This window comes from Ctenopharyngodon idella, chromosome 24 (assembly GCF_019924925.1).
Source record: "Ctenopharyngodon idella isolate HZGC_01 chromosome 24, HZGC01, whole genome shotgun sequence".
NCBI classification, from domain to species: Eukaryota; Metazoa; Chordata; class Actinopteri; order Cypriniformes; family Xenocyprididae; genus Ctenopharyngodon; species Ctenopharyngodon idella.
In genome coordinates this window covers 28,692,376-28,706,616 of record NC_067243.1, presented here as the reverse complement: position 1 = coordinate 28,706,616, position 14,241 = coordinate 28,692,376, and the positions used below count along the sequence as shown (strand labels likewise).

The window sequence follows — 14,241 nt, the reverse complement described above, 5'->3', positions numbered from 1 at the left end:
AGGTTTGGCTTTGGGAAGAGAAGATACAATATGCTTATTCTGTGTCATTTATTTATGAGTGTTTCATCAACTTTGGGCACCTAATATCCCAGGGGTTGAATTTTATTAAAATATAACAGATACAACTTTTGTCTTTTTGTTATAATCCTTTAACCAGAATATCAATGAGAAACAAGAAGTTAAATCAGACTTTATAAACATTGTATTTCAAGCTTGTCAATTCTTTGGAGCCCCTAATGGGACATGGTGAAGGGAAACAAAATATGATGGGAGAAAAAAAAAAAATAAGTCAATGCTTTTGCATTCGCCTGCAAACAGCTCAGAAGGTTTTGTGAGCGAATGCAAAATTTCTCGGGGTAACGCAAAAGCATTGTTATTCCTTCCATCTCATATTTGTTTGTCCCATGTTCCCTTTAGGGGGTCCATAGACTCCACATATGAATGCTGGGTGAGAGAAAACACATTGACACTGAATTTCAAACCTGCTTCTCCTTGGAATACCATGCAATGAAATGTTTATTTTGGGAATTGTCTTTGAAATGTCTTTGTGACTGATCTACAGTCTTCAGGATGAAGATTTAAATAGAGAGAGTCACTTTGCATTGTCACACATGCTTCAGTGCTCTGAGAGTGTTTATAGTGCTGTGAGTTTAACACTTCATGACTGAGAGCAGAACAGAACACAATCTTCATCATCACACAAGACAAAAGAACAACAATGAACAAAATCACCTTCTTCATCTGGACTCTCACTCTGTTTGCTCAAGGTTTGTGAAATACAGTTTCTTTTTTCTTCTTTTTTTTTTAACAATAATTTTTAATTCTATTAAAATGTCAAATATCATTTTCATTTTTGTTTCTGTTTTCTCTCAGAGTGTAGAGGACAGTACACTGTAACTCAGAGTCCATCAATAACAGCAGCTCAACCAGGACAAGAAGTCAGAATAAACTGTAAAAGCAGCAGTGCAGTGTATGATGGTGTTTATTTATCCTGGTACTTACAGAAACCTGGAGAAGCTCCTAAACTCCTCATATATTATGCAACAAGCCGTTATACTGGAACTCCATCTAGATTCAGTGGCAGTGGATCTGACAGTGATTTCACTCTGACCGTCAGTGGAGTCCAGACTGAAGATACAGGAGATTATTACTGTCAGAGTTACCACAGTGGTACAGTGTTCACACAGTGATAAAGAGTGGTACAAAAACCTCGGTCAGTCAGACGTCACAGTGATGCACTGATACAGCTGAGAGATACTGCAGCTGCTGATGGAGGATCACAAACAACACAATGACAATGTTTAACAAAGTTTTTTTTAAATGAATTAAGACTTTTAAAATTAATAGAGTGAATATACATTTATATATAGTCATTCATTTTTATATAAAACAACGGTAACACTTTACAGTAAGGTTCATTAGTTAACTATGTGACCGTATGAATGAGGGAAGGGTGGTGATTGACACTCATGATCACCAATCAGCAGCGAGTGTTCACTATTTCAGGGCTGGTTAGTTTCAGCCTGGGATGCGTCACGTCCGGATCCTCCCCTTTTTCTGTTACGGTGGTTTCAGGTATGCGCTGATAGCATGTAGCGTTTTGCTAATGTTTTTATTACTGCTCGTAGCACTAATGGCTCGTTTGTTGTATCCCCCCATATGAAAAAAAACCTGTATGTTTCATATACAGCAACCATATATCTTCCTTACTCAAATCAGCCAGAATTTCCTTATGTGTTTCATATAAGTCCAATACATGTCATATACAAAATCAGACCGATTATGGCCACTTTCATACTAAAAATCACACATCTTATATGGGATTTTTAGGTCATATATGAAGTCTTATATGAGTTTTACATGACAACAGTATGCAATAGTATATGATTTTAGTAAAAAATGTGTATGAATATCAGTAATTTCCTATACAAATCATTTACAACTCTTGATTGAATCATATGCAAGTCATATAGGATTGATTTAAATTTTGCATCATTTGTTCATATGAATTTTATATATTTTATATGATTTTAATAGGGAAATTGTGTGCATATTCTTCAAGTTTTATATGTTTCCACCTAATTCCTTGTATCTCTATATATAATTATCTTATATGATTTCAGTCAATATTACAATATCTCTGCATATACAAATCATATATGATTTCAGTCAATTACTTACACAAATTTGCATCAGAAATACTTTTATTTCAACGCAATCAAAAGAGACACAATCAAATTATACTCCACAAGAGTAATTTAGAATTACAACTTGATATCAAACTGAACTTTGCAAAGGCAAAACACACCCCCCCACCAAAATACCTCGAACACACTGTCATGGCTATCAATCATCAAAGACCATTAAGGATTTTGGATGTTTTTGTGTTTTCTTCCCTCTAATTTCAGTAAGTTTGGTATTAATTGCTGTACCAATGCTGGCGGGCACCACATGAGGACACTTTCTGCAACGTTGCTCCTGTGAGACAAACAAATAAAAGGCAAAACATTGCTGTTGTTAGGAAGCAAAGTGTCCCACAGTCCATGACTACAGATCAAGTTAGACAAATCAACAGCAGCATGGGGTGGTCCAGTGTTTGGGATCTGGACTTCCAAATGGAACCAGAAAGTTGTGAGTTTGACAGGAATTGCCACTATTTTGGCCCTGAGGAAGACACTTAAAAGATTAGTTCACTTTGAAATGAAATTAGCCCAAGTAGGGCTGGGCGATATGGCTGAAAACTGTATCACGATATCAGTGTTTCATATCGCTCGATATCGATAATTATTGATAATTTTTTCTGACCCATTTAAAATAAGGACCAGGAGAAAAATATATTACATTTAAACATTTTTATTTTAAACTTAACCTTCCTCTGATCATAATCCCCTCAGTTATTAAGACAGAAATGTCAACAACCATGGAAAACTCAAATAATTAAAATGTCGTGCGGTGTTGCAGCTACAGATGTTGTTGGTTGAATACGGCTGTGCTCCAAAGGGTGAGCGCGGCTAAGGTGGTACATCAAGTTCGTGGTGTTACCAGTCTTGCATAATTTGCAGACGACATTGGTCTGACTACGGTCAGACTTATAATATCCAAAAAACTGCCATACTGGCGAGCTGACATTTCCTCTTTTATTTACAATTTCCTCGCTTGCTGCGGCACTCATTTTCTGCTTATCAGTTGCCGGTTACTGAAGAGGAATCCAGCAGACCAGCACGAGACAACGATATGGCGCAACCAAACTTGATACTGTTACATGATTGGCTGTTAGCGTGTCACTCCCTACGTTGCTAGGTTACCAGAGAGCGAGTGCCTTTGTTAATGCAACCAAACTTGCTTCGCAACCTCTGTTTTCTTCCGATGAAGAATAAAAAAAAAATATCGAACGTTTTATCGAACACATTTTTTATTGATATCGATCACGTGTCTATCGCGATACATATCGTTATCGTTTTATCGCCCAGCCCTAAGCCCAAGCTTTACTCACCCTCAAGCCATCCTAGGTGTATATGACTTGTTTCTTTCTGATGAACATAACTCCTGGAGCCGTGTGGTGTATGTTTATGATGGATGGAGGTTCTTTCTTCAGCCTTATACTTGTTGATCCCGTTCACTGCCATTATAAAGCTCGGATGCGTCAGAATATTTATTAATATTTCTCAGATTGTGTTCATCAGAAAGAAGAAAGTCATATACACCTAGGACAGCTTGAGGGTGAGTAAAGCTTGGGCTAATTTTCATTTCAAACTGAACTAATCCTTTAACCTAAACTTACTCCAACTGGATCACTTTGAATATAGTAACAACAACAACAGTGTTTCAGCACTTCATTGACTAGATAAGCTAGTACACTACCTGTTCTGTTGGAAGGGCTCTGTAATTACTCTGTGGCAAATCCTGTCCCACCTTCCAAGTCAGAGCTGACTGATGCTGACGAACACTGAGACTTCAGGGACATCTTCACTTCATTTATCAGATTTGGTAGCTCTAGCGACAAAAATATAGCAAAATAAAATATGATAAAGCAATCTCTTACACCTATTTACCAACTCGACTACCTCCATTGTACATATGGTCATCTAAGCTGATGAATTTAATGTTAATGATGCATTTTTCAAAGCCATCATGCCAGATGTTAGAGGTTGGATAACTTTCAGGTTTCTTGTCATATACTTGATAATAATGCAATTAATTACCAATAATTATTAAATTCTTTGTATCAATTGTACATAGCAAGTTGAATAATAATATTGAAACAATAGCAGTTCTACAAAAATTGAAAGTTTGAAGTGCAAAGACAGTAAAAATTAAGTAAACCACCAAACAGTTTGATAGCTGGCTGCTGATTCACCACAACAGTAAAATAACTAAAACACGCCTCTGAGCATTTTTCTTACTTTTTTTGTTGTAATTCCTCAATTTTTTTGTTTTCCTCCATTTTTTTTCAGCCTCTTCTGAGTCTCTGTCAAGGTTGTGTTTGATACTCATCAACAGTCTTTCATTTCTCTGTGGTTTGGGAATCACTGTCCTTTTCCTTTGGGTCTGTCAAGGAACAGGAAACAAGAGATGGAAATGATACACATTCATCTTCTTAGATATTTGTCTTCTTACCTCTATAAACGTAAACAGATGAACATAAAATGACTGTACCTGAAGGGGAGGGAGGCAGATCTCAAAAGAGATCTGTAATACTTTATTTTAAGGGTTCACAATTATGCATGTGTTATGCACATACACACTAGTAATTAATGATAAACTTAACATATAGGCTAGTAAGGGCATATTAGCCATTATTTAAAATTTATTAAACATTTGAAGGATCCACATTCATGCCATAAATAAACAAAAATAAGCTAGTAATTAATGATTAACTGAATGTACAGTAAACGCCTTTTAGCCATTATTTAGCAAACCATATATTATTTTTGTGTAGTAATGTACTTCACCAATTAAATAAACTGAACAATGAGAAGCTAGTAACTGTTTAATTAGTGCTGGTTTTATTTATAAATTGCTAAACGTGTGTGACAAAATTTGACCCCCTGTTGTAAAGTGAAAGTTATATTTAGGTTTATTGACCAGAATAAACAATAATCATCACGTTCACACACATAGAAAGAAAGACAGGCCTTGAAAAACAACAATTCACTTTTGATTCAGACATTTACATAAATCATATGAATATCTCAAATTGACACAATCAAATTAAACATTAATAGGCAGTTATTAAACACACTGACACTCATATATCACTCATGTTTACACGCGGTAGCTTTAGCCCATGTGCTAATCAGTTCAGCTCGCGCTGTGTGCACGCGGCCTACTCAAAACGGCTCATAACTAATCATTTTAGTAACTTCGACATGTCATTTACATTATATTAGTATTAATATCTGGAATTTCACTCACTAAAGCAAAATAGAATCACACCTTTATTCACAAAAGGAAGATTACTCACAGTTCAACACTCCGGGATCCACTCCGGGATCCGCTCCGTCTCTCTCTCTCTCTCTCTCTCTCTCTCTCTCCGTCTCTTCAACACTTCAGGCTGACGCATCGACTTCAAAAGCTCCACTTTCAGTGCACTCAATCACATTTCCAGTTAGATTAATGGATTTTTTGGAGAAAGGGTCTGTGCTGGTGCTGATCTCTCTCTCTCATCTGCTCACGCTGAAAACAGCGCCGGCGCGACCAGTGGGCGGGACTTATGAATGCGCCGCTTCTATTGGCTGTTAAGGGTGTCTCTCACTGCAGCACGATCAGTGATTGGATGAATCTCTTTTTCTTCTAGAATTTTTTTCCTTTTCTTAACTTTTTTTCTCTTTACTAGTAGCCTGGGTTACCCGGGTTACATCAATCAATCTGGGTCAGAATCAGATCTGATTTCAACCTCTTATTTGAGTCTTTTGGCTCAGTGTTACCATAATTGTTACAGCCACACCAGTTCATTTGTGTGTGTGTGTGTGTGTGTGTGTGTGTGTGTGTGTGTGTGTGTGTGTGTGTGTGTGTGTGTGTGTGAGAGTGAGTGAGTGTGTGTGTGTGAGTGAGTGTGAGTGTGAGTGTGAGTGTGAGTGTGAGTGTGAGTGAGAGTGTGAGTGAGTGAGTGAGTGAGTGAGTGTGTGTGTGTGTGTGTGTGAGTGAGTGTGAGTGTAAGTGTAAGTGTGTGTAAGTGTGTGTGTGTGTAAACTTCTTACTTGCTGTGTTTTTTTTTCCTGCATAGTGGCTGAATTCTTGATTATTTCACATTTGCAAAAACTTGCTCTGTTTTATAGTCACACTAGTGGGGTGGATGTATCTGTTTTGCACATTTTAGAGCGTCACCGATTCATTGCTGTGCACTTTTTTTCTGCACAGTGGTTGATTTGTAGTTTGTACCACCAAAAGATTCTCAGAGTTTTCGTATTTTTTTCATATTTCCCATTAATTTCCTATGGCGGTCATTTTTAACCGTGAAGGAGCAAAGTGTGACTTTTTTTCCTGACCCTTTAACACATCTGAATCATGTCCATGATTTTTGTGTTCACATAGCTAATGCGACTAAAGTCACCAAGTGTCATCCCACGTTAAGACGTTAATCAAATTAATTAGTTTTGTAATTAAAATGTTAATTTTGTAATTAAAATATGTGCTTGCGTGTAGTTTATATGTGTTTCATCTAAGATTGAAAGTCTATGATTATACATTATATGACTGTGATTGACAGGTGTAGGGCTCCACTTAGGACAAGATAAGATCAAGAGCATGAGTGAACTTATCTTAAGAGATATGGTGGACATTCATAGGCCTATTAAATTTGCATTATTTTCCTGTTTTTACATCATGAAAATCTATAAGACTTTAGTTAAATATGTGGGACATATATGACATATAGGATTGAAAATACAACAAATATTATGCAATTTGTATATGCGTTTTTTGCCGCATATATGTCCCTTATAATATTCTGTAGTAACATAAAAGAATCACAGATATTTTTACCAACACTTTTTCATATGGGAGAAAAACACACAGATTGTGTGTGTCACTGAGTGTCAAACACCTGGGACACGGGTGGACACACATTCTGAAACGTTTGTTAGGCATAATAAAACATTCTTACTGAAGTAATCGCGATTAGACAAAACAGTCCTGAAAGACGAAAAGATACTGACTGCTGCTCCTTTATACTTTATACTGGCGGCTCCTTTATACTTCCGGGCCGCGTCTTGATGACGTCATAGGCTGTCGCCAGCCAATAGGATTGGCGGGATTTGATACATTGCTTTAAGACACCGGTTCACGAGTGATGTTCCCCATATGCGGTAAAACGCAGTGTTGAGTTCCCTTTCGAAAGGGAAATGCATTGTGCAATAAAGAAATGCTCCAAATAAAGTTTAATTATAATTTTATATCATTAAGTTATCAATAAGTGATGTGTCAATAAATATGTTAACGGATCTGAAGGATACTTAGTTTGAAATAAATGTATTTTAAATAGATTTTGGTATAGGGGCAGCATGGGAAGTGGGAGTGCTGTGGACCAGCTACACCAGCACAGTTTTTCTAGACCAGTTAGACCAGCACTAAACCAGTCTGGACCAACACGGCATTCATGCTGGTTTATGCTGGATTTTTCAGCAGGGTGAGTTGACATTATCGTCCCACTCTCTTATCTGTCACCTTCCTCCAATGCATTAAGTATTGAGGGGATATTAATATACTTCCCTCATAATTCAGGAATGGGTGAATTGTCAGAGCAGAAAGTGGACTTTGTCTCCATTAGAGTCCCACTTTCTTATCTGTCGCCCCTCCAGCACAAGTCTGTGATAGTGTAGACGTGGAGCTGAACTCTACAGGCCCTTCAGGAGCAGGTTTGGACACTAAACAAATGAGACAAACATTATAGTCTTTATCCACCTTGTTTTTAACATAAGAGCAGCTCGGCCATTTGTAAATTGAATGTGTCTGGCTTCAGGTGTCATTCACTTCTGAAGACTTTGGGAAGAGAAGATACAATATGCTTATTCTTTGTCATTTATTTATGAGTGTTTCATCAACTTTGGGCACCTAATATCCCAGGGGTTGAATTTTATTAAAATATAACAGATATAACTTTTGTCTTTTTGTTATAATCCTTTAAACAGACTATCAATGAGAAACAAGAAGTTAAATCAGACTTTATAAACATTGTATTTCAAGCTTGTCAATTCTTTGTCAATTCTATGTTTATTTTGGAAATTGTCTTTGAAATGTCTTTGAGAGTGAGCTGCAGTCTTCATGATGATGATTTAAATAGAGAGAGTCACTTTGCATTGTCACACATGCTTCAGTGCTCTGAGAGTGTTTATAGTACTGTGAGTTTAACACTTCATGACTGAGAGCAGAACAGAACACAATCTTCATCATCACACAAGACAAAAGAACAACAATGAACACAATCACCTTCTTCATCTGGACTCTCACTCTCTGCATTCAGGGTAAATATCTTCTTTAAATATCTTGAAAAATAAACAACCACATCTCATTTACAGTCTAATAACCATTAATGACTAAAATATGTCAATTTCAGAGAGCTGGGGACAAGTGACAGTGACTCAGAACCCAACAATAAAATCCATCAAACAAGGAGAAACTGTTACAATCAGCTGTAAAACCAGTCAGCCGATTTCTGGCTGTAGAGACTGTGTGTCTTGGTATCAGCAGAAACCTGGAGAAACTCCTAAACTCCTCATTTATGACATAAACACCCTCCAGTCAGGAACTCCATCTAGATTCAGTGGCAGTGGATCTGACTATGGTAGTGATTTCACTCTGACCATCAGTGGAGTCCAGACTGAAGATACAGGAGATTATTACTGTCTGAGTTTACACTATCCAAACAGTGTATGGGTGTTCACACAGTGATAAAGAGTGGTACAAAAACCTCGGTCAGTCAGACGTCACAGTGATGCACTGATACAGCTGAGAGATACTGCAGCTGCTGATGGAGGATCACAAACAACACAATCACAATGTTTAACAAAGTTTCTAAACACCTTAAAGGTAAATGTAATATATAAGATTTAAATACATTCTCTTAACCCAGTTTATTGTTCATTGACTACTCTTAGTATGCCATTCATAGGTTTATTTCCCCTAAATGTGTAAACATTGAAACTCCCAGGCACCATCAAGACATTGAGAGCGTCCGCTCAGATCTGTCAATCTCTTTCCAGATGAGACCATGACTGACACGTTACATGTGAAAATACCTTCAGTTACAGAGTGAAGGCCAAAATTCACTGCATTTAGACCCACAAAGATCAATCAGGTCTTGAACGTGTCAAGGCAAACAGGGCATTGAATCCTCCTACAGCGCTGGTCCTCCAATTCTGAAGGGGGAATTAAACACAAAGTAAAACACAAACAAACACACACTTTACACAATATTCGTACATATATCTGTAAAAGACTTTAATCAGCTCGACATGTGCCTCCAAAAAACAAACAAAAACACAACAACAACTGAACCTGTTCTATGCAGTCAATGGGGCGCTGCGTCCGACAGCAGGAGCAACCAGGTTTACAAACTAAATGAACCACAAGCAAATTCAAAATAACTAAATACAAAAAAGAACACAAATTAACAAATCAATCATAATACAGTTAGAACAAGCAAAAACAAATCAACCCCAAAAGAATGAGAGAAAAAAAAAAAAAAAAAAAAAAAAACCTCACTGGTGGATAACTGCCCGTTGTACACCCCCTCAAGACTTTGATTTGAGTTGATACATACGACAGTTCAAAATTAGGAGTAAAGCACCAGGCGGCAGGCCAGACTAATGACCCGGCTGATCCCACAAGTGTCGCATGCTGGAAGAAATCGGTTAGGATTAACGAGTAAACACAGTGCGATATCACATGAACAACGGCGGTCAAACTAATAGTGCTGATCTGATGTTCCAGTCCAGCAGCACAATCACACAGGCTGATCTCACACAGCTCCAAAGATTGGTCCCAGAAACAATATAACGGCCACGAGAACACAGTTCGATGTCCAAGCAGTCATCTACGGTGAAGCAAACATGAACGGCAGACATCCAAGCAGCAGTTTAAAGGGAAACCAAAGACCGCTGCAACATCTCTTGCATTGGCTCAGACATTAACTGTGTAAATACAACACACTCCAAGAGTAAGGATCACTAGCTAGGTCACTAATAAAGCAACCAAACCCATAGTAGAAATGTCTGTCAAATGGCGACTCCCATAACACAGGGAACTCCATGGTAGATAGAATGCATTTCCATGGAAACAGCCATCACTAAAAGCATCCCACAAATGCTCCTCAATCCACACTACAATGAAATAATGTAACCCTGCATGGCACAAACAAACAGCCCACATCACGGCTGAATACTCCTACCTCTCGGACATTCACACGGTGCGCCGGAAATCCTGTAACTCCGTCACTGACTCTAGGCAGACGCACTTCTGCATAATGTCAATACTGACGCTTTTATATTCCACCAAACAAGAGCACAATTAAAACCCGCCCCCTCCACATCTATCTGAAAAGGTAGAAACACTTCTACAACCACACAAAATCATGATGGAAATCTACAGATCCCCAGTTGATTTAGCTTCAAAAGACATTGATTCATTAACTGGAAATTACCATTGTGTTGGTTTTGTGTGGTTGTAGCAGTAGTTTCTACCTTTTCAACAGAAATGACCTTTATCAACTCTAGAGGTCCCATCCACTTGCATTATATGGACTCACAGAGAGGAATTATTTCCTTAAAAATGTTTGTGTTCCTCTGAAGAAAGAAAGACATTTACACATGGGATGACATGAGTGAGTAAATGCGAGAATTTTCCTTTTTGTGTGGAGTATCCCTATAACACATGATGAGGAGAGCATCAACTGTAGCACAAATGAAGAGTAAATGAGAGAAGAGTAAATATGACCTTACCTGTCCACAGGAATCCACAGGAATATCATCAACCAGAGAACAGCAATCCAACAAAACTGAACCATAGACAAGACCCGACAGCAATGAACAAAAACAAAGGAACTGAAGTACACTGGAAAACAAGGATAATTAACAACACACACCTGAACTGAATGATGAATCAAATTAACAACTATGACAACAAACTCAACAGAGGGAAAGTGAAAACTGAAACAAAGTCCAAACTGAGTGAGACTGTGACAGATTCATACTCACAACAAATTCATACTCACAAAACAAAATGGCATCCACCTTCCTACAAACATCCCACATAAATATAACAGGTTTCAGGTCAAAAACACTCAAAGTAAAGCCACTAAACTCACTTTCACTGTACAATTCAACAAACAACTAGAGTGACAAACAATTCTTTGGGCCCCGGACACAGGAGAGATCTGTGTGGAGGAAATATCCTCAGTCTCTCTCCAAGTGAAGGTACTGTGGGTCTCTTTACTCCAGGAGTCTGTTCCAGAAAACAAGGTTAACTTACCGTCACATAAACCCTGAACTCTTGGTTGATTAACCCAAACCATGTTTACTCGAGGTATGCTGGTTCCAAACCCGCAGTCTGGAGTAAGTTCACTCAAGCCAGAGAAACTGACCAAACAACATTCTCAACCGAGCGCCGAATCCAGGAGTCAAGGAATGGCGCACACAAGGAATAAAGTATACAGCAAGAGACCCCCCGGCTCTTAATCGTGTTTCCTGGAGGATTTTTCCTAAGAACAGAGCTCAGTTTAACTGTTCAGGACAAACAAGGGACTCATGAACAACCATCACAAAACAAACAAACAGTCGTGGATCATTCTGAGGGGTATTGCACAAAAGCAAGATAAGGGATTAAGCTGGGATTTTCCAGTTATCCTGGCTGAATTTAGCCCTGACTCAGCTGCATGAAAGCAAGCTAAATTAAGCTATATTAAGTTACTATGGAGATTTATTCTTTGCTCCAGATCAGGCTAACAACCAGGCTAAGATTAATCCTATTGATTTATCTGTTAGTTCTGCTGTCAATCCTACTAGAAATTAACGTGTTTCAGTCACTCCACGGTCTTCTGTAAATATGTTGCATCATTTTAATTATCCTGCATTAAAATACTAGATATACTGTCATTCATCTAATTACTGTTATTTTACTGTTATTATGAAGACTGCGGTTCATATTGCTGTCAGAGGTTTGATGAATACATATATTTGTAATGAAGAGTAGGCAGAATGGGGATCCATTTGCAGCTTTATTTAGAATAAACACCAAGGCAGACAGGGGCAAAGGCAAAGACATAAACAGGAACAGGCAATGGTCGAGGCAGGCGGCAGACAAACAGTATCGGGTCACAGGCGGAGATCAGGGCAGGCGGCAAGCAAACACAGTCCAGTATACAGGCAAGGTACAGGGCAGGCAGCAGAGAATCACAACGGGTAAACAGTCCAACAGTAACAGAATAAACAGTCCACAAGAAAACGCTCAGAAATGATCACCGGGGCAAATCAAGACTTCGCGGTGAGTGTGTGTGTGTGTGGCTTAAATAGTGTGAGCGTGATGGGGTGCAGGTGTGTGCGCAATCAGTCCCAGGAATGAGGGCCTATGGGAAACGTAGTCCGAATGGGAACAGTCAATATTCGGGTGATGGCTCCCTCCGGTGGTGCGGAGGAGGAGGCGAGGGAGCCACATTCGTGACAGAGCCCCCCCCCCTGCGAGCAGCTCCAGACGCGAGGAAGCGGGCGCCGGGGTCTACCACGTGGTCGAGGGGCCAGTCTCTCCGGATGCGCTCGATGAAACTCGTCCACGAGTGATGGGTCCAGGATGTCATCCGCATTGACCCAGGATCGCTCCTCCGGGCCGTACCCCTCCCAGTCGACTAGGTATTGTAGTCTTCTACCCCGGCGCCGGGAATCGAGTAACTCTCGAACCTGATAGGCTTCCTCGCCTTCGATCATCAAGGGTGGGGGGTCGTGGGCTTTGGCTCCCTCCGGCTCTCCTCTCGGACCACCAGAGGGTTTCAGCAGCGACACATGGAAAGTGGGAGAAACACAGTAGTTAGCAGGTAAGTCAAGACGGAATGATACAGGGGTAATTTGTTTAGTAATTTGGAAAGGCCCTACAAACCTGGGACTAAGTTTTTTGCATGGGAGTCTTAGGCGCAGATCCCTCGTTGACAGCCAGACCCACTGCCCCACGGCGTATTCAGGGTTGGGGCGATGATGTCGATTGGCCTGTACTTCTTGTCTTCTCACAGCACGTTGAAGGTGATGATGGGCCAGGTCCCAGGTCTCCTCGCTTCGCTGCAACCACTCGGTTACCGATGGCAGGTTGGACGGTTCCCCGGACCAGGGAAAGAGAGGCGGTTGAAAGCCCAGGACGCACTGGAAGGGTGTAACACCAGTGGCAGGTTTCCGCAGAGAGTTTTGAGCATACTCGGCCCACAACAGGTAACGGCTCCACTCTGATTGATTCCGCTGACAGTATGTGCGTAAGAATCTGGTGAGTTCTTGATTCATGCGTTCGGTCTGTCCGTTGGATTCTGGATGGTATCCTGAGGTGAGGCTGATGTTGATGTTTAACTGTTTAAAGAAGGCTGTCCATACCCGGGATGTGAACTGTGGGCCCCTGTCAGACACGATGTCCTCTGGCAGACCGTAGAAATGGAAGACGAAGTTGCATAGGGTCTCTGCTGTCTCGAACGCCGTGGGCAGCTTGGGCAGTGGTATGAGTCGGCATGCCTTGGAGAAACGGTCGATTACTGTGAGGATCGTGGTGTGGCCACGGGATTCAGGGAGATCAGTGACGAAGTCGATGGCTATGTGGGACCAGGGGCGTTGTGGAATGGGCAGTGGTTGTAATAGCCCTGCTGGGGCTCAGTGTGGAGTTTTGGAAGTTTGACAGTCTGTGCACTGGTTGATGAATTGGGTGGTGTCTGCTACCATGGTGTCCCACCAGAACCGGTTCTGCAATAGGTGTAGGGTGGCAGTAATGCCTGGATGGCCTGAGCTGGGGAAATCGTGAACTTGATGAAGCAGTTTATTGCAGGAGGTGCACAGGGACAAAAGTGCGGTTAGGTGGACTGGTTGGTGGTGGTGCGGTGTGTTCGTTGGCTTGTGAGATTTCGGTCATGATGTCCCACTGGACTGGGGCGAGCAGCAGTTTGGCAGGGATGATGCTCTCTTCACTCTCTGTCCGCTCCACCACCTCTGCCTGGCGAGATAATGCGTCTGCTTTAGCGTTCTTTGAGCCGGGTCTGTAAGTTACTGTGAACTGGAAACGGGT

At 40.4% G+C, this 14,241-nt stretch overlaps 2 long non-coding RNA genes and 1 gene segment (V, D, J or C); 1 reads left to right on the top strand and 2 right to left on the bottom strand.

Moving 5' to 3' along the window:
• Positions 1–14,241, top strand: part of LOC127506802 (immunoglobulin kappa light chain-like) — a 339,850-nt gene that overhangs the window by 43,690 nt on the left and 281,919 nt on the right.
• LOC127506925 (uncharacterized) overlaps positions 1–14,241 on the bottom strand; it is a 69,413-nt gene that overhangs the window by 40,512 nt on the left and 14,660 nt on the right. The gene's annotated exons all lie outside the window — the stretch shown is intronic.
• Positions 2,251–5,659, bottom strand: LOC127506952 (uncharacterized). The gene is made up of 4 exons (XR_007928187.1): positions 5,465–5,659; positions 4,404–4,548; positions 3,862–3,993; positions 2,251–2,478 (listed from the first exon to the last, which is right to left on the bottom strand). It is a non-coding gene; the product is annotated as an uncharacterized LOC127506952 (long non-coding RNA).